The following is a 21,491-nucleotide window of genomic DNA, read 5'->3' as shown; positions in this document are numbered from 1 at the left end:
TTTTTATATTGACAGGAACATTGACTTTAGTGTAACATTCACTTATTCACCATATTTTGGTTATTATAGGCCTCTTGGGTATGTCCTGGAGTATGGCTTTCAATTGATAATAGTAGTTACACTTTATATCTGCCATAAGTACAGGTATAGGATCTGTTATCCGGAAACCCATTATATAGAAAGTTTTAAATTACTAAAAAGTGATCTACCACTGACAAATAATAAAATAAATAATTCTAATTTAATTTTTTTTTCTCTAATAATAAAACAGTACCTTATTCTTGATACCAACTATAATATAATGAATCCTTATTGGAGGCAAAACAATCCTATTTGGTTTATATAATGTTACAATTATTTTTTTAGTAAGCCTAATGTATGGAGATCTAAATTATGGAATGACCCCCTATCCCAGGCCCCAAGCATTATAGATAACTGGTCCTATACTTGTATAGATATTTTTTATGATGTGGGTCTACATAATAAATATCATGAATGTAAAATTGTAACATTGTACTTCCCTATAGCCTCCATTTTATTTACCCAGTAGCTCTATGGGAAAGATTCAAAGCATTGATACTGAAAAGTCTTAGGCTATTGCAACCCAAAGGTCTTTTGCCAAGAATTTAAGCAGATATAACTCTACAGTATCATTTAAATTTGGCATTTTGATTTTGGGTGCCATTGCACTACAAGGCAAGCATTCCACAACTAACCTGGGAGGCATGCTAGGAGATTTAGCTTTGAGACAGCTCAATAGCTAAAGTTTGTATTGGACCAAGAAACAATAACCTCCTCAATCAAATCTGTTTGGGAATCATTCAGATATCAGGGTAAAACATTTGAACCATGCCCTTGGGAGCAGAACAATTAGATAACCCATTAGAATTTTTACCACGATTTAAATGTTCAAACTCTAAAATTCATAATTCAGATAAAAAAAAGCCCATGGGTCATTCATTTAAATGGTTATCTATTGAAAATGCTGAGCTTTGTTTAATCTGTAGATTGTAAGCTCTTGCGAGCAGGGCCCGCTGATCCTATTGTTACTCTGTATACCCTTGTTTGTTGAACTTTTAAGATCCCTGTTTGTTTAAATGTATTGTGAAGCTCTGCGTAAGTTGCTGGCGCTATATAAATAAATGATGATGATGATGATGATGATGATGATGATGATGATGATGATGATGATGAAAATGTTAAATAACATTTGCTGTAAATGAAACATACATTTATATAAAAGACATTTTTATAGAAAAATACGTTTTTTTTTTTTTTGGAAAAGTGCTGTTTGTATAGCATGCATATAACAAATAACTGCCTGATATTTCCAATACCTGGAATGAAAACATCCAAAAAGAAAAGAAAACATTGTATTATCATTTATATATTACACAAAATATTACACAGTTTTTGCATTAGTTGTCTGGGCCGGTGCTGCCTCGGTTTTTGAATCAGGTTTATTAAGAGCCAATGAACCTGCCTGTTGGAGTTGGGGAAGAAACTGTAGAACCTGGAGGAAACCCACACAGACCAAGAAGAACACATACACTACATGCAGATATTGCTTAAGTCAAAATTTAATTTAAGATCCCAGCAATTTTAACCAACGAGCCTCCATGACCTGCCATGAAGGAATTAAAAAACTAAAAAACTAACAAACTGCAAATTATATTAAAATGTATTTCAGTGTTTATTTATTTTATTATTTGATGAAGTGATGGGAAGAAATAGAAAAAAAAAATACAGTACAGGTATAGGACCCATTACCAAAATGCTCGGGACCAAGGGTATTCCGGATAAGGGGTCTTTCCGTAATTTGGATCTCCATACCTTAAGTCTACTAAGAAATTGATAAAACATTAATTAAACCCAATAGGATTATTTTACATCCAATAAGGATTAATTATATCTTAATTGGGATCAAATACAAAGCACGGTTTTGTTTGTACAGAAAAAAAGGGAATCAATTTTAAAAATATGAATTATTTGATTAAAATGGAGTCTATGGGAGACAGGCATTCCATAATTCAGAGCTGTCTAGATATCGAGTTCCCGGATAACGGATCCCATACCTGTAGTAGAAGTATAAAAAGGGGGCTAAATGGCCTGTTATCCTGAATGTTTGGGATCTGGGGTTTTCTGGATAAGGAATCTTTCTGTAATTTGGATATCCATACTTTATGTCCACTAAAAAATCATTTAAACATTAGATAACCCCAACTGGATTGTTTTGCCCCCAATAAAGATTAATTATATCTTAGCTGGGATCAATTACAAGGTTCTGTTTTATTATTACAGAGAAAAGGAAGTTAATTGAAAAAAAATTGAATTATTTGATTAAAATGGATCCTATGGGAGATAGCCTTCCTGTAATTCAGATCTTTCTGGATAGCCGGTTTCCAGATAACAGATCCCATACCTGTACTTGTGTGCAAAAAAAGGGGGATTTTTACCAACAATTTTTTTTACTGAAAAAGTAATCGTGCAACACTACTGTGAAACTGCAACAAAATGCCATTCCATAGCAATATGGCATAACATAATCAAAACTTCAAAAAAATACAATGGTGGAAGAACATGGTTTATAGTTCAGACCTGGTTTTTGTTGTTTTTATTATGACCTAGACTCAAGGAGATTATTTAACCATCATCACTCAGATGTGCTTGGAATATTTAAAACAATTTGTGAAGTATAAAATATACAAACATGAGAAACCAGCCGGGGTAGTCAAACAAATCCATAAACCATGTTTTCATTGTTTAATCAAGTCGTTAATTCTTCAACACAGCAAAACTGTTAGAAATGTAAGTGTGAGCATTCCCTCTTTCTTTGTTTATAGAATGGGACTGGGTTTCCTTCCCTGTATTCAACTGTATATTCACACACAAGTGCCCGACATCTATATCTGAGCAAAGGCAGCTTTAGCTACTCATAAGCAAATAAAAAAATACAGTCTAGAAATTATTCTACTACTGGGTCTTAAACTGAATAATGATTAAAAAATGCATGTAATATTTATGCAATATGTTTCTCTTTCCGCTAATACGTTGTATATTTTTTGGTTTTCGGTCCTAAAACGTTATTTTACTTCTTAAAATGTGTGGAATGCCACATCAATACCATTTTGTCTACCCCATACTGTTTTACCTTCTTTTTTTGCTTTTCATGGGCAGTTAATAATAGGTTTCTCTCACAATAATACCCTATGGTGTAAACAAGGTTTTGCAAAGCCATAAAAATGTAGTTTGTTGCATTCCTTATAACCATTAGTGAATCTGCCCCCTAATTTGCACAAATGTAGCATGGCAAAACTTGTTAGAAATTTTAACAAATTATTTGTACATAGATGAACTGATTCATAAAATCGATTGATAATGGCACCTTGGGTCCACATGGATTGTACAGTTCGGCAGAGCTGCAAATTGTGGCATTTTTTATTGGGGTCTGCTAAAATAGTTTTTATATTTTACAAATTTTATGGTTTTTTTTTACCAATGTAGTAAGATATAAGGACTCGTTTACAGCTGCAAGCACAGTTGTGTTAATGCAGATTTCCCTGCAGTAGTTGATCAAAAAAAACTATTTAATGAAAACTACTTGCATCAAAATGTGCTCCTTGCACTTCCATGAAGTTGTGCTCATTGCCGCTGCCTTCCTGTGTTATATGAGTGCAGTTGCGTCTGTTATAGGAAATCTGTCGCTGCAGCCGCTTCCGGACCAGGCGGTAGCTCCAGGGTTGCCCTAGCACTCATGATTCAGACATTCACACATGATTCAGACACACATGCAACTCCCATGCAAACACTTGGAAATAAGGGCCAATCTGACTTGGAAAACTTTCAACACGATTGCATCCGCTTTACTTTAAAGTGCAAGTGCATTGATTTTAACACATTGGTCACAACTGCATCAGGTACAACACCTCTTGTAACTGTGGAATCCTGGGAAAAAGTCTGCATAATGGTAAAAAACATGGCGATTGCATTAAAAATGCATTTTATTCATTGCGCTGTGGTTGTAAATGACCCCTATACTTTATACAGAATATTTATTACTCACTTCCTACCTCGGTGGAGTTTACATTCTGATGTCCCCACCACAACTAAAAATGTCTAAGAACACACTCTAATGCAGGGGGCTCAAACTCAATTTACCTGGGGGCCGCAGGAGGCAAAGTCAGGATGAGGCTGGGCCGCATAAGGGATTTCACAAAAAAAGTCCATGAAGGCTTGCATTATCGGATAATGCAAGGCACGGCGGGCGGGAGCTGCTGATTGCGGAAATGACATTATGCCATCATAACAGTTATTATGGGAAGACGTTCTGTGTGCAAAATTAGCTGCTAACTAAGGAGCTAATTGTGCACACAGAACGTCTTCCCATAATAACTGTTATGATGGCATAACGTCATTTCCGCAATCAGCAGCTCCCGCCCGCCGTGCCTTGAATTATCCCTTGAATCGCAATAAAAATCGCGATCCATTCATTGCTTTTGCGAAGGCGTTGGTGCGGGCCACAAAATATTGTACCGAGGGCCACAAATGGCCCGCGGGCCGCAAGTTTGAGACCCCTGCTCTAATGTGACTATCATAAGAAGTCAATAACCCTAATGGTATGTTTTTGGATTGTGGAAGCACCAAAATGAAACCAACTCAAATACAGAAGGAACAGACAAACAGTTATTTGCCAACATAAGCAAATGTTTCCTTACCATAATCAATGATTATGACCATAAAGGTTTTTCATTCATCCAGGTCATGGAATCTACCTTGAACTGAAGAATCTGCTCGGTTGAGTAGTGAAACGTCTTTAATGACTACTCAGCAAGTTCAGTTGCTCTAGATTTACTAAGGGGTATATTTATCATGCTGTGTAAAAAGTGGAGTGAAGCATTACCGGTGATGTTTCCCAGGGCAACCAATCAGCTATTAGATTTCAACAGTTAGAAAACCAAAGCAAAGCATTTGATTGGCTGCAATGAGCAACAGTAATGTTTTACTCCACTTTTTACACAGCAAGATAAATATACCCCTTATGCTAGATATCAATAATTATATTAATTTATTATTATTATTCTCAAAAAAAGGAACAGCACAGCACAAAATGTTTTTGACATGAAGTCTTCCACAGCATGGGCAAAATGTTTCCTGTTTATTAAATCAACATTTGTGTGATTATAATTGTGCTGAAAATCAAAGCAGCGCAGGACAAGATTTATATCTTCTTGCACCAATCCTGATTTCAGAATACACCAACGTGTATATTGCTGCAGCTTCATTTTTAGTCTTTAAACAATAATCACCAATTGTACCTGTTAATCAATATTCATTTTACTGTTAATTATGTTCTGTCAGTAAATGATCTTGACATGCCTTCATTCCTAGTCCTCCGCAGAACAAAGGGAAAAGTAATTAAGTTGCTTCCATCATTAAGCGGAGAATGTTGTTATAAACCCAAATGCTGAAGTTGAAAGAAATAAAACTTCTTGATACCCTCGTGGCCTTTCACATAATGACTCAAACAGCTTTGATAAATTAAAGAGCTTTTTTCTCTCCGCAGCAAAGCAAAAGAAGTAAACCACAAGGCTTTTCACTTGTCGGATGATGACTGGCCTCCATTCATTTGTCCCATTTGTCTTCTGCTTCCCTCTGTTATCTTGTGTGAGTGGAACCTGCTGTTAGAGATTTTGCCTTTTTTCACTATTGTTCAGGTGAGGTATAACATTCTGCAGATGTGACAGGAATACAACCCATTAATTCTAGATCCGATACTGTCTTAAAGGGGAAGCTACGATACCAATGTCAGCTTTGTTGACAGAAACAAAAAAATACAGTGTGGACTTTTACTCAATTATATTCTTTTTTTCTTTGTTATACTTTTTTAGTATTTTTATTGGAGTAATTCATTTCAGAGAGGAATAGTCTTGGATTCTCAACAATTATGCAGCTTTTTCCCCCAAGGAATATCCATATTTACAAACAGTCAAATATGCACAGCATGCCTAAAGAGTAGTGAAGAGTACAATGTTATATGTCAAAGTGACATATGGGTATTATAGATTTTAAGCTTAAAGATCAATAATGTTATAATTTCAGATCCAGTGGCTTAATTAAAAGTCACTGGGTCCCACAATAAATCATGTTCTTTGCGTTATTTAAGTCGCGATGAGCGTTTTTCTTGCGTTATTTTCCGTGCGTGCGTTAATTCCCACTGCGCGCAATATATTTTGCCGCTTTCTATATTAGCGCACGTTTTAACGCATTACGTTCGTGAAACTACTTTTCGGAAAATGACCATTTCCCTGCAAACTGGAGGCTGCATCACTCTAGGGCCAACACAGACTTGAATAAATCCCACTGCAAAGTCCATATTGTGTTGCCAAAAGCTCTTGAACCACAATTTTCTTTAAGTACCTCCTGCCCCAAGTAGGTGTTCATCTTCGCATAGACTAATGCGATATTTAGCGTTTAATGCTTCATATGTGTTTGTGTATTATATCTACGCACTAATTAACGCATGCGTTAAAATTAACGCATTGCAGTAGCGCGCTTTTTAACGCATGGGAAATTACTTTGACAAATCGGTCGTTATTTATCACATCAATTTGAACGCAAAAAACCATGCGATAATGCTTAACGACCTTTAGTGAATCAACCCCATAGTGCCCTTTATTATATTTGCGCTGCTAAATTCATTCTCCCTACTGTTGCACCTAAATTTCGATTGAGATTTTTTTTTTCTTGAACTTTTTCTTTATAAACTCATTGTAAATGATGGAAGCAGCACAAGCTTTGCATTGCAATGGACTTACCAATATATACCAGGAGAATAAGGAAACAATTTTTATTTGCTTTCTTATAGAACTTCTCTCCTATAAAATAGCAAGTGGCCTTTTAAACATGTTAAATTCTGTTGCTCTATTAATAATAGCTGCATAGTGAAAAGGCAGATTGTACCAAAGTAGTACAGTTGTAAAGAAATATTATTGGCTATATAAGAAAATAATCTCTTTGATCAGCCAGGACTGTATTTGCAACCGTACTGCATCTTACATATGCAAGCCGGGGCTTCCAGAAGGCGACCAAATGTGCATGTTGCTATTCTGCAAGAAGGAATGTGAGATAAAAGAGTAGACTTTACTAAGAGCAAGATTAGTCTCCGTTTTACAAAATAATGATAAATGCTTCAATGATTATTTTCTAAATGGACTTCAGAAAACCGCTAATTCAGTGCCCATGATAAGAGCAAACATTTTGAATCTAAGGACTTGGCTTGGTTTCACCCCCCCCCCCCTCCCATAGACTTTCAAAGGGTTTCTTTTTTATGATTCAGTAGGCTTTGTTTTCAAAATGATGCCAAAATCTTCAACAACATGCAGCCTTTAAAAATAACATTTTTGGCCACCCCTAAAAATATGCCTTATTTTAAAAGCTTTATTTCTGCTATAATTTCTAAAAAAAAAAAAAATCAAATAAAGTCATATAAATGAGAATAGTCTTAATTAGTTCATAATGGAATTCTGTAATCAATTAAGTGATTCTTTTTAAAATCGGCATATGGCAGGATAAGATAACAATCTATTAAAGTCATCTAAAGAAAAAATATGGCATTGTCTTCTCAGGCATGAACAAAATGTGTATTTCACAGTTAATGAACACCAGGATGCCCATGTTATGAGGAGTAAAATTTAGTTCTAGTGCTGGGTGATTTCTTAGGTCAAGTGATTATCACATAAGGACATCGCAACATAAATTTTTAAATCATCCAGTTGAATATCGAATGTGAAAGTGGATAAAATCCCGTGGGTAATGACGATACATTAACATGTCTGTCCTAGGGACTGTTAATAATTTTTATATCATTACAGGGAAGGCTGAGAATCTGCTCTAATATGGGAGCTAAATCTTTGTATAGCAGCATTGTTGGAGGTGAATTAATGAATATACAAATAGAAGAACTTCTAACATTTCAGCATTAAAACAACATATCTCTGCACTGTTTTCAGTACAGGTATCAGACCCCTTATCCGGAAACCCATTATCCAGAAAGCTCCGAATTACGGAAAGCCCGTCTCCCATAGACTCCATTATAAGCAAATAATTCAGAATTTTAAAACTGATTTCCTTTTTTTATGTAGAAATAAAACAGAACCTTGTAATTGATCCCAACTAAGATATAAATAATCCTTATTGGATGCAAAACAATCCTATTGGGTTTAATTAATGTTTTATTAATTTTTTAGTAGACTTAAGGTATGGAGATCCAAATTTTGAAAGACCCCTTATCCGGAATACCCTTGGTCCCGAGCATTCTGGATAATGGGCCCTATACCTGTACCAATATAAAACCTGTTATCCAGAATTCTAGGGACCTAGGGTTTTCTGGATAAGGGATCTTTCTGTAATTTAGATCACCATATTTTAAGTTGGGGGACCCCAACATTTTTTTACCCATGAGCAATATTTAAATATAAAAAACTTGGGAAGGAACACAAGCATGAAAAATATTTCTAGGGTGACCAATAAGGGCTGTGATTGGTATTTGGTAGCCACTGTGGAGTTTAAAACTACAGAAGGCTCTGTTCGGCAGTACCCATGATCTTTATTCCTCAGAAATTCAAAAATATGCATCTGCATTGAGGCCACTGGGAGCAACATCAGAGGGGTTGGGGAGAAACATGTTACTCACGAGCCACTGGTTGGGGTTCACTGCTGTAAGTCTACTAAAAAAATCATTTAAACATGAAATAAACCCAATAGGATGTTTTGTCTCCAATAAGGATTCATTATATTTTAGTTTGGATCAAGCACTAGGCACAGTTTTATTATTACAGAGAAAAAGGCTATTATTTTTAAAAATGAATTATTTGATTAAAATGGAGTCTATGGGAATTGCCCTTTCCGTTGGGAGACAGATCCCACACCTGTATCAAAAATGTCTATTGCTGTAACTGAACAATGACAGACAGGAGCATATTTATTGTATTTATCCTGTTTCTGTCAACAATTGAACAAGTCCAAGGCAAATCTGCTTTAAGAAGACTGCAAATAGGGTTGACTGCTCAAAGACCCACGTTTGGCCTAGCAGAACAGTACTTGTAGGTTTGAGTAGTGGATAACAGACCAGCATCGTGGCAGTAGGGCAAGATGTTTACAGATAGACTCTATTCAGAGTTGGCTTTTGGTGGTCCCATAACTCACCTCTCACCTACAAAAAATCAGTATGTGTCTGCAGACAAATAGTTTGAATAAACTCAGTGTAGAATAAGAGTTTTGAATGAAGACTTACACATGGCATTATATAAGAGAGCAAAAACTGGGAGGTAATTATCTTTTAAAAAAGATGGAATGTTCTGACATTTTCCTGAGATTACCATTTTAGTTATCCATTAAAGGTATCACCTTTACATCACCTTTATATTTCATATTAAAAGTTTTACACTGTAAGTTTTTGACTGTCTAATAAGACATAACGCCCTTAAGCAAAGTTACTACAACACCCTGCGTAGCCAGGAGATGCTTATATTGTGTAAATATGTAAGATCTCAGTTTATTCTGGACTATGTAAAATATGCTCTTTGTAAATGGCCTTTCAAGTAGCCAAACCCCTGTTTAAACCTTTATGTGTAATTTACTAGACACTTACAAAGCCTATGAGAACAGGTTTAAGCATAAGAACATTCACCCTTGGATGTCTCATAAGATAAAAACCCGACCCCTAAGCATGCTATAAACTCTTTGCTTGCTGCCTCAATATTACCTTTTCTGTTCTGCTTGGTTCTCCTTCTGTAATGTACCCACCCAGTTGAATTGTACGTGCTATGGGCACACTTCTGTGCCCCCCGTGACCATGTTGGAAGTAGGGACTCCCTACAAGAGTCCAGTATTTATCCATAATTAAACTTCCCTCCAATTTACAGCAGGATCTATTCTAAGGGGTCCCTATTTAATATGTTTTAATGCCCTAAATTCTAATTGGTGTGTTTATGATAAGGTCAATGGCTGACCTGCAGCTACAGGATATGATTTCTAGATCAGTGCAGCCCTGTTAGCTGAATGTTCTAGTAGTGACCCAAATTTTTTAAATTAGTTGGTAACCTTACTACATTTAGAGGTTATTAAGTGTTCTTTCTACGCATAAAACTTGTTTGCGAGGTGCTATTTGGCACCAAGAGTAGATGAGTTTTTTGTGGAATGCATAGTGCCAAACTTTTAACTGGCATAATAGCCATTTTGGTCTTTTCAATTGCCAAAGGGCCCTTATTCTTGCACAAAAAAGGTTGATGTATGAAATTTTTCATGCAAAGTGAATAGGGTCTGATTTTAAGGGACATATAACCCCCCCCTTCCCCCCCAAAAAATATAATCAGTGAACAGCAGCAAGGCTGCAGCATCCCCTTAATCACGTAGGAATTCTTCTCCTCTTCAAGCCCACTCTGATTCCTTTCTCATGAAGTTACTTTGGCTGTTGGCTACTGAGCATGCTCAGTTCTTCTCAGCTCAGATAACTTAACACACCCTCTAGTCTAGCAGCCAATGAAAAGTGGCATTGTATGCTCCTATTTTTTTCTCCTAACCGCCTCTCCTGAGCTTAATTTAACAATTGCAGTGCTAAGTAAGTAAGTTCTGCCTGTGTAAGCCTGCATTCTTAAAAGCGTGAGCTTTACAGTGCACATGTGCTGTTTGCAGATGTAAACATCACTGATGATGTCAGAGGGAAAATGGCCGCAAGGTGAAAGCTGCTATTTTTAAGAAAACGTGATTGCACTGGCAAAAGAACAGGATATATGCAGTACAAATAGTGCCATTTGGGTGGGGAAGATGTGCCAAACCTATATACATTGAAGGAAAATATAGGCTTTACATGTCCTTTAAGAAATGGAAGAGACACTGGGCATTTAATGAAATGAACCCCAATAGTGTCAGTAGGAATGCAATATTCAAACATATTAACATGGCATGGAACTAGGATAAATCCCAGCCTGAATGGACGGCATTGTACACATGCTGGATTTTATTCTTCGTCTTCTTGGTGATTTTGATTCTTGCTGACAGGAGCAGATCACAGATAAATCTGCTATTCAATGCATTGTAAGCCAATAATGTTAGAAGGGAAAAGAAATCTTGAATAAAACTTTAGGAACACTTTTAAGATGCTGATTTATGATTCACACTGAAGCTTACACCTGCAGTTCAAGCAAAACTCAACTTTGCCGCCCCACAGAGTCTAGTTTATTAGGTATCAAGGAGTCACAAGAAGCTCTGTAATTAAAACCGTAATTAACTGGCAAGGGAAAGTGCCACCTGAGCTTTGAGAGGTTGTCAATTTTATTTCCATTACGGCCCTCCTTCTGTTTTTCTTTCTCTACCCTCGATAAGGCAGCTTATGTCATTTTAATATTTTTATTTGATTACACCTTTCATATGAAATTTAAATAAAGTTAATAAAACCGTACGTTAGATCTCATACGTTTAAATATGTCACATCCCAGTTTAACTATTTTTCTTCTTCCTCCAGGCTGCAGGCATGAAAGAGTTAACTCGTGTACATTTAATAAAATACACTGATGAAACTAATAAAAGCAAAAAGACCCGAGCAATAAAATCTGAACTACAATTGATTCTTTTTTTTGTGCTATTGAAGCAAGTATATTTATTTTAGCATCAGTCTGACTAGCAAAGGGTGTTACAGATCTTAAACAGATGTGTCAAGAGTGGGTATATCACATGACTGCCATTTAAAGATGGCAGTGCAGTTAAAGAGCTGCGAGACCTAGATGTCAGAGGTTGAACTAATAATCATGATGATTTTTTTCCAACGTAAGAAGATTTTTTTTGTGTGCTGGCGTGTGTTTGCATAGCCATCTTTCATGTATTACTACCTATGACATAAATAGAATCTATTGATTAGATTTAATGAATAACTGAATCCACACAGAGATTCCAAAGCCTTTGGACTCATAATGGAAATACATTTTTAAAGATTAATTCATATATTTCATCTTTCTATACCAACAAGAGCAATGTATATAGTATTATTATATCAACTGTTACTTTGGTCGTTGCTCTCTGCTCTCTATTCACAGCTCTATATCCAAAGGGCATTACACTTTAACCCCTTAAGAGTAACAGTTTGTAGAATCTATGGAGCTGAAAGTCAGATTGGGCCAGCATCATAAATTCTACAGCCCTTGACAGTTTTTGGTTCTATTTTGATACATGTTGCACTGCGCAATTACGGGAAAGACACAATAAATTATCTATTTGAATTTTCATAACTAATGGCCAGATTTATCAATAGGCAGTAATTAGTAATACACAGTATAGTGCTGGTTTCACTTTGGGCAAAAAATTATCATTAACTTTAAAAATGGCCCCTCTATTGGAGCTCCCTATAGATCCTTTCTAGGTGTGTCCTAATGGTCCCTATAAGAAGCACAGTAAGAGGGGAATAGCCAATCGCAGCCCTTCAGTCACAAAACTATTTTTTTTTCAGATTCATTGGAATTTGGCAGACTCATTGAGTACTATGGGGTTTTTTTTTCTCTCTTTTCTTTTTCTTCTCTAGATGTTTCTATACTTTACATAGTCAAGGTTTTCAATTCATTTTTTTTTTTTTTAATTTAAATTTCAATTTTTGATAAATTAACCTTTAAGTGTGATGGGGGAAAGTTCAAAGTGCATGGCTATAGCAGTTAGATATTGTTTTATAACTAGCATTGATCAGTAACATTTAAGAATGTTGGACCTATGAACAATAGATACAGATTGATACATTATTAGTTAATAGATAGGCAGGTAGGTGTTAATTTGGTGTCCATTATCATCTATATATCTTACTTAACATATTTTTGCACATACCCTAGTTAAACTGGCTATTCCCTGGTCCCTTATTGAGATAGAAATGATTGCCCCAGATTGCAATGATCTGTTCTTTGGCCAGCAGTCTATTTCTGCATCTCTGTTACTTCATACTGCTGGGAGGCACATTGACTATCTTATCCCCTAGAATTCCACATTTTCAGTGGATACAACATTCTCTGGGGCTTTCACATGGACCCATAGTTATGCAATACTCTTAAAAGCAGCCAAGTTGCCAATTTGTAAGGCAAATTAGTTGTAATCTCCAGTGCTATTTTGAAAAAAAGAAAACTTTGACACATGTTCTTTGTATTTCATCCTAGTAAGAAAAATTGAGAATCTTTGTTTATTTATATGGCATCATCAACATACACAAGATGGTATACTGGTATTGGACCCGTTACCCGTTACCCGGAAACCTGTTATCCAGAAAGCTGTGAATTAGGGGAAGGTCTTCTCCCATAGACTTCACTTTCATAAAATAATTCAAATTTAAAAAAAATATTTCCTTTTTCTCTGTAATAATAAAACCAGGGGTGTATTTATAATAAGGCACCCAGGCATTCTCTATAATGGGTCACATACCTTTTTAACAAATAGGGGTACTATGAGAATTTTTTTTTCCAGGCATGGATTCACTGCAAATTTCTGCATTTTGCCATTGGTGATTTTTTTTTGCTAAACTGATGCAAAAATTCACCTCAACAAAAATGTGCAGTGAGAAAACAGTTGTGGTTGCGCCAAAAAAGTTGTGGTTATGTCAAAAAAGTTGCACGCATATAAAAAGTCGTGCAGTAGCCACATACGGTGAAAATTTTTCGCCATCTCACAAATTTTTCAGCAGTTTCCCGAATTTCTGTTAACTCTGCGAATCGAAAACCAGATAAATTCGCTCATCATTGATCAGAGGTCTTAAAGTAAAATATCAAACAATGATTACCGAATAACAATAGGATTAAAAGGACCTGCACATAAAAAAGGTATGGAAACAATAAAGATAAAAAATAATGTAAATGTCATAAAACAATGATTAGGGGTACTAGATATTTAAATATGGAATAAGCTAATGGCGCTTAAATGTGCATAAAACAATTATATATATACACACAAGTCTACACAAATTTAATGCACGTTAATGAGTAATGATAGAACGTTAGACCATAAACCATAGGTACCCATAGCAGATAACACATGGATCTGGTTTTTGATTCAGCCACGGTGGTGGAGTGGGGGTGGGCATTCCTTACCATCTGGGTTCTATAAATTTCAGTTCTACCAGCTCATGCAGCTTGTAAATCACCAGCGAACAGACTTCACCTGGTGACACACTACATGAACCCTGTTGTATATTCCAATAAACTCCCATAAACCACATGATATAAACTCAGGATTACATTTCTGCTGGACTTGGATTAGTTGTATTTTAGTTCTGTATTACACTTCTCCCCCTAAACTAATTAATACCACTTACTTAAAATCTTCCATTCTCGTGTGACTTTCATGTTTTTCTTGTAAAATAAGAGCAAGGAATTGCAGGGGAAAAAGGACAAGCAACATTTTATCAACTCTCCCCCCCCCCCCCCCCCCACACACACACATAAGCGCTTTAGTGATATTTCTGAACTCCTGAGCTAAGGACAAGCGAGCTTATTCTTAACATGATTTAACTGAGATTATTCTGTTTCACTTGCTAAGTCATCTAATCATTCACATCTATTATTCAGAGAAAATCGTTTGTTGTATTGAAATTTTAAGTAACTGAGCTTATGATCTGTTTAAATAAGTTGATATTTTTGTTAATGCCAGGCTAATTAGCTGTTTTTCACTGTAAAATCACAAAAAACTTCAAATGGACTTTGCCTCAGACCTTACATGACCCAATCTATAATTTGTGGACGTTTGCCACATTTTTTTTTAACTTTGGTCAGATTATATAAAACAGGAAAATATTTAATTCCACAATTACTATAAGCTCTTGTTTAATTTCTTGATTGCAATGCCAGACTTTCTCTACATTCCCGTGTTTATTTTACTGGCTGTTATGGTATAAACATTTTTTATATTTGTGTTGGTCATTAAACGAGAACCATCTATTACAACCAAAACGCCGAAATGTGACTGCAAGTGGAGTACTTTAAACAATAAATATTATTGTATTTAACTAAGACAACTGAGTTATACACAAGGGACATTTATATAGGCAAATAAACACAAATGATATAAAGTTAGTTCATGGACCTCATAGCAAGAGAAAAATGGGCCACTAACTGATATTTCTTTTACATTTTTTATGAGCTTTATTCTTTCCACTGAAGGTGTCCATACAAGGGATGATAAAAGTGGTCTGGAGGGACAGAGTCAGCAGCTTATTGGCCTGTGTATGGGGCCTGCACAACTGATCTGGCCAAAAATCGGCTAGATCTCAGGTTTGAAAATCTTGTCAAATCAGGAGCTCATTGGCACATTGATGAGTTCCTTATCTGACCAGCCTCTGAAGGCCCCAAGGTATGACCATCCCGATTTGGCCCTGCATGTGGGTGGCCAAATTGGCCCAGATTTACTTGGCTATGTACAGCTGGCTTAAGTCACTGTTCTTAAGTTATTCATTCTCTCTTGTTTTAACCTACTCCATTTTATTCCACTCCCTTTTGATATTTTCTGTCTGTCTAGTTCTTCTCTTACTCTATACTTTTTTTCTTTTCTTCTCTTTTGCACCTTCACCCGGGATCTCTTCTCTCCCTCATTCTGATTCCCATTGTTTTCCTTAACTGTCTATTTTTATTTCCCTTTGTGCATATCTTTGTTCTCATATCTTTTCAACAACATTTCGTAGAGTTTGTTTTGCAGCATCCTGCACAGAGATTATAACATTAGTCAATGCCTATAGCAAAATATTCAGTCATATGGTTGGATAATACAGTTTAATGTAAGTATTTCAGCCCTCGACCTGGCCACTGATTTGATGACATGGGGCAGTGAAATACATCGGCTGCATAAATGAACCAATTTAGTCCTCAGTCACTGGAATAGAAAATCCTACTACTATTTCTTATGCTTTTTTATCTCTTGGGTTTCTTTGCTCTGATTAATTTCTGAATGAACATGATTATATATATATATATATAAGGAAATAAAAGAAAGAAGCTAATAAAAAGTGAAATATAAACATTAGATAGTGGTCCCTTTTTCTCTTGCTCTGAGATCCATCAAGTAACTCTGTATCATTGTGTTTATTTGCCTGTATACATTTCCCCCATGTATAACTCAGTTGTCATATAATAATGTTTATTGTTGAAAGTGTCCAAGTATTTGTGGAGAGTACCAGAAGATGTGTGAAGGAGTGCGCTTGTTTCCACATCTTCTCCAACTCTTGTCCATTACCATTTGGGTACAAAGCGTCTAATTTTTCAGGTGTGTTGTACCAGTTCAGAAATATTTTGTAAATGTTTTCCTTAGGTCTCACATTTAATTAAACTTTCAGCTGATGGTGAGAGATGTTTAAGGAAAAAGCATCTGTCTTATGTTTGTTCAGTTTGTATCCTGAAAAAATGCCATATTCCTGAAGTATTTTGTGTTAATTGGGAAGTGAGGTGTAAGATTGCATAAGGGTTAACAAAAGGGTTAACATCACCAGCAAAAAATGTAAAAAAGTGTAGTTTTAATTTGAAATATATTCAGTAGTACATTTGTAGTAGTTTTGTGATGCTTTTTGAAGGAGTTTTACAAATGTACAACATTTAGAGCTCTGGCACACGGGGAGATTAGTCGCCCGCAACAAATCTCCCTGTTCGCGGGCGACTAATCTCCCCGAGTTGCCATCCATTGCCATCCCACCGGCGAAAATGTAAGTCGCAGGTGGGATGGCACACGTGGCGGCGCAATTTCGGCAAATCGCCGAAAATCCCTTGCGAGGCAACTTCGGTGATTTGCCGAAATCGTCTGCGCAACGTGTGCCATCCCACCAGCGACTTACATTTTCACTGGTGGGATGGCAACTCGGGGAGATTAGTCGCCCGCAGACAGGGAGATTTGTTGCGAGCGACTAATCTCCCCGTGTGCCAGAGCCCTTAAGAATATGATTTCTTACTAAGGTGGTTGTGTTGTCATAACAGATACTTAGCCATGGCAATAAAGTCAGTTTATATTGGTTAGCATTACTTGATAAACTCAAAGTAGGTTGACTTAGAAAATAGAGAAAATTAGACTAACAGGGGATGTCCCAAGCCACAGGGGAATTTAACCCTATGGGGTATAGTTGCTTTTTTATTTACACTTCCAGGGCAAGTCAAAACATGTAAGCTTTCTGTCTGTACATGTTCCTGTAATACATCTGGGTAAGGCTTCTCTTTGTGATATTTAGTTATTGTGATACTTCATTTTCTACTCAAGATGGAGGTCTGGTGCACGAGCACCTGGGCCCCACATTACTCTTGGTGAGCGTTTACTATCTTTGTTAATACTCTTTTCTTTCTTTGATAGATATACAAGAACCTATCTTCAATATAATTTGGCCAAAATGTGTGTTCTTTATGCAAGTGGGAATGATTTTGGAGCAGTTAGGAATGTAGTGCCATTAGGATGATTATAGCAAGATGTTATCCTCTCCTGGCTTCAGCACAATAAGACCAGAGATCATATCTATACAGTGTTGAAAGTAAGGAAGTGATTACAAGGCAATAAAGGGATGTAAGAAACAAACAATATATTTAATGTGGCCTTTGGGAGGTGCATAGGAAATGTCATGTTAAGCAACAAATTCCTCTGCCATTGTGGCTTCATGCCACCCCAGCCCAGGACAACCAAAGACCACAGTTCCAGACCACAATACCCAAACATATTGGCTGGGGTGAGGAGGAGATTTAAAAAAATGTTACAAATGTCATCATTCACCAACCTTTTTAGTGATAATGACATGATTTATACCATTTTATAGAAAAATAACAACATTATTATTATTTTATTAGCACTTATTAGCACATTTTACATTGCACTACAGCTGTGCAAGTTTTTATATGTCGGACTCCTACAATGTCATGGTATATTTCAGAAACTCATGAAACCACTGTTAGCTCTGTTATCTGTCTAAGAGGCCAATATTCAATCAAACCCCATATTGTTATAATGGTATTTCCCATATTGCATTGGAAGCCCCTGGGGTCATTACTAGTCTGAATAAGGTAAAAAAAAAAATACATGAATATTCAAACGGAAATAAACATTATAGATTTATAGCGGACTGTCCTGTCTTTAAAACTGGTATATGTTTTAAATGGCCTTTGGAAGGAGCCTGTGTGTCATTTAGTAAGAAAACACATCTGGTTTTCTCAATTGACTATTATTATAAGTCATTATTTCCCTTGCACAGATTTGAAACTTCTAAAATATATATACGCAGGGGCAACACAGGGTACCATTTGAATGTTTTAATTGGGAATTACATCATACAGTTGAGAACATATTGAAATGTATTGTTGGAGAGAAAGTTTCCAAGAGAACGTTTACTGATTGCTATTTATTATAGGAGTTTATTTTTCTTTCAGTTTTGCATAGGGGGTTTGCCAGAAGTCCTCAGGGCACCTCACATAAAATGTGATTGTTTGCACTTTTGATGTATTAAACAAATAATCTTGAAATGGACTGCAGCCTCATAACCAGGGTTATAAAGGATCTGTGCCACACATGGCTGACTGCCTTTCAAGAGTGCTTGAGCTTTTCATTTACTACCAGTGTTAGGCCGTGATCAATGAGATCAGCCTTCCTTCTGAGAAATGTTTGCACAGAAAATAATAGTTTCAAAAGTTATGTCACACAAAATTCAATTGTGCTTTAAATAAGGGTTGTTCAAGTAAATGGGCTGCAGCTTTTGTTGGATTCTAACTCCCAGCACAGCCCAAACTGCTGTATCTCCATCTGTATTTGAATAAGAATTCACAGCAGTGCCTGACAGCAAGAAGCAATAGCAGCTCAATAATCAGCAGCGGGGGGGGGGGGGTACAGGTTATTCCTTCTTGCATTATGCCTATCAGGGTCGGACTGGGGGTGTTCGGCCACCAGGGCTGCCACCACAGTGGCCCCCACAGGGGAGGGAGGGCAGCTGGGATTGCGACTGGGTCGGTGGGGCCCACAGGGTTTTACTCTGGTGTCCCGCCATCCTTTGGCACTTGGTGCTCTGCTGGGTTTACTCTACTGTGCAATACAAACATTTTCACAAGGGATGCCTGGGAAAGGGGTAGAACTATTATTATACAGCAGCGCTGTACAATAAGTGGGTTTCATACATTGGACATACAGAGTAACATATAAAACAATCTATAACTGATACAAGAGGTGAAGAGAGCCCTGGCAAAAAGAACTTTCAAAGCTTCTCTAAATAAATGTGTTTTTAGAGATCTCTTAAAGGCAGAGAGATTGGGAGAAAGTCTGACAGTTTGTGGGAACGAATTCAAGAAACAGGAACAAATATTTTGGGGGCCCTACATTGAATTTGCTGTGGGGCCCAGTAACATCTAGTTATGCCACTGGTAAGTAAAATGACAGTTTTTCCAAAGGCCCCCAGCCCCAGCCTGGGGAAAAAATGTAGCAATCTATTTTACTGGTGGGTACCTAGTATTTTGGCACCGCCCAGTGATATGCACTTTATATTTACTTCAATCTCCTGATGTCCCAGCATACTTAGTTTGCCTATAATGGCGGCCTTGATACTGTTAGGCATTTTAAGTCCCATAGAAGGAAAGCCCCATATCAGCACTGTCTAACTGGTTATATGTAGCAGGCTTATTATTTCTCATAGCATGTTCGAGGGCCGGATTATATTAAAATGATAAACTGAAGTCTGTGGAGCTTTTAAACAAACCGGAGGCCATGAATACCCTTGGGAGGGTCACATTTGGCCCGCGGGCCACCATTGGACAGCCCTGACCTATATAAGCAGTTCCCTTAACCTTTAAGATGTTAATCACTTGATGCCCTTGGTAAACAGGCTCCTCCCATTTTTAAGACATCAGTCTCTCTAAAATAAGTCACATAGCACAACAGAACCAGTGAAAAACAAAAGAGAATTAAACATGAGAAACTTTCTATATCATTTATATTGGAAGTTCTTGTTAGCAGACCCTCCAATGCCATTTTTATTCTAAAAAAAACCCCTGTTTGTTAGAAATTACTGTATGGTGCTGTCATTAAATAAATAAATGATGATAATGATAAATTACTTGTAACTGGATTTCAAGATACTTACATGTTGCTATAGATATCTGTAAGTTGTACCAGCACTCTGCTGCCTCTTAGTAAAACAGGCCCTATATGAATCTATTGCAAGGAATATAATTGATATTTGAACCAAAAATATAAATACAATGATCTTCTGTATTATTTTATATACATTTTTACCAGTATCAATTTGATGCATTTAAAGGGGTGGTTCACGTTGAAGTTAGCCTTTAGTATGTATGTATGTTTGTATATCTTTATTTATAAAGTGCTACTTATGTACGCAGCGCTGTACAGTAGAATACATTAATACAAACAGGGGGTTATTAAGATAATAATAGATAAATACACAGTATAACAATAAATACAAATAAATACAAGACACCGTTGTTGCAGTTGTGTCAAAGACACAAGAGGATGGAGGTCCCTGCCCCATAGAGCTTACAATCTATATGTAGTATGTTACAGAATGAACAATTCTTTTCAATTGGTCTTCATAATTTTTTTTTATAGTTTTTCAATTAATTGCCTTCTCCCTCTTCTGCCTCTTTCCAGCTTTCAAATGGAGGGTCACTGACCCTGCAGCCAAAAAACTATTGCTCCGTGAGGCTACAATTGAATTGCTATTCTTACTTTTTATAACTTTTGTTTTTAGCCCCATTCCTATTCATATATCAGTCTCTCATTCAAACCAGTGCCTGGTTGCTAAGGTTATTTGGACCCTAGCAACCAGATAGCTGTGGAGCTCCAAAGTGGAGAGCTACTGAACAAAAAGTGAGGAAACTACACATAATAATGAAGACCAAATGCAAATTGTCTCAGAATATCACTTTACATCATTCTAAAAGTTACCTCTGATAAGGTTAAACAATATAAGGATATGTATATTCATTTTGCTTTATCATTTCCCCTCTTTAAAGTGAACAACCCCTTTAAACTCAGCCGTGCATTCTTACAGTATCACTTATCTGTCCTGCGACATGGGATTCTGCATGCTTGGTAATGGCTTTTAGACAACTAAATTGTGCCATTAAACATTCTCCAAATGACAATTTATATCCACTGGAGTAAACATGTAACTACAATAATGCAACTGTTACTCCACAGAGTCTAAAATGTCTTTAATTAGAGAATCAGGAGGTTTCACTTTCCCTAAACATTCTTTTGAATAACTTTTCTTCTCTAAGGACAGAAAATGAAAGCATTACTGTAAACTAATATCGCAATAATCACCAGCGATGCTTGTATAGCATTACAAAGTAGTTTAAGGTATAACGCTGATGAATTCGGCACTGTTTAGTCTTTAAGCTGTTTTTATGAAAATTTTTATAGGAAAAGCAGGGAAATAGCTTAAACAGATGTTGTTGCTCAGGTGTTTGAAAAAGTTACATTGCGATACACAACTGATATTTACATTT

Source organism: Xenopus tropicalis, chromosome 5 (genome assembly GCF_000004195.4).
Source record: "Xenopus tropicalis strain Nigerian chromosome 5, UCB_Xtro_10.0, whole genome shotgun sequence".
NCBI lineage: Eukaryota > Metazoa > Chordata > Amphibia > Anura > Pipidae > Xenopus > Xenopus tropicalis.
This window is presented reverse-complemented; position numbering follows the sequence as displayed.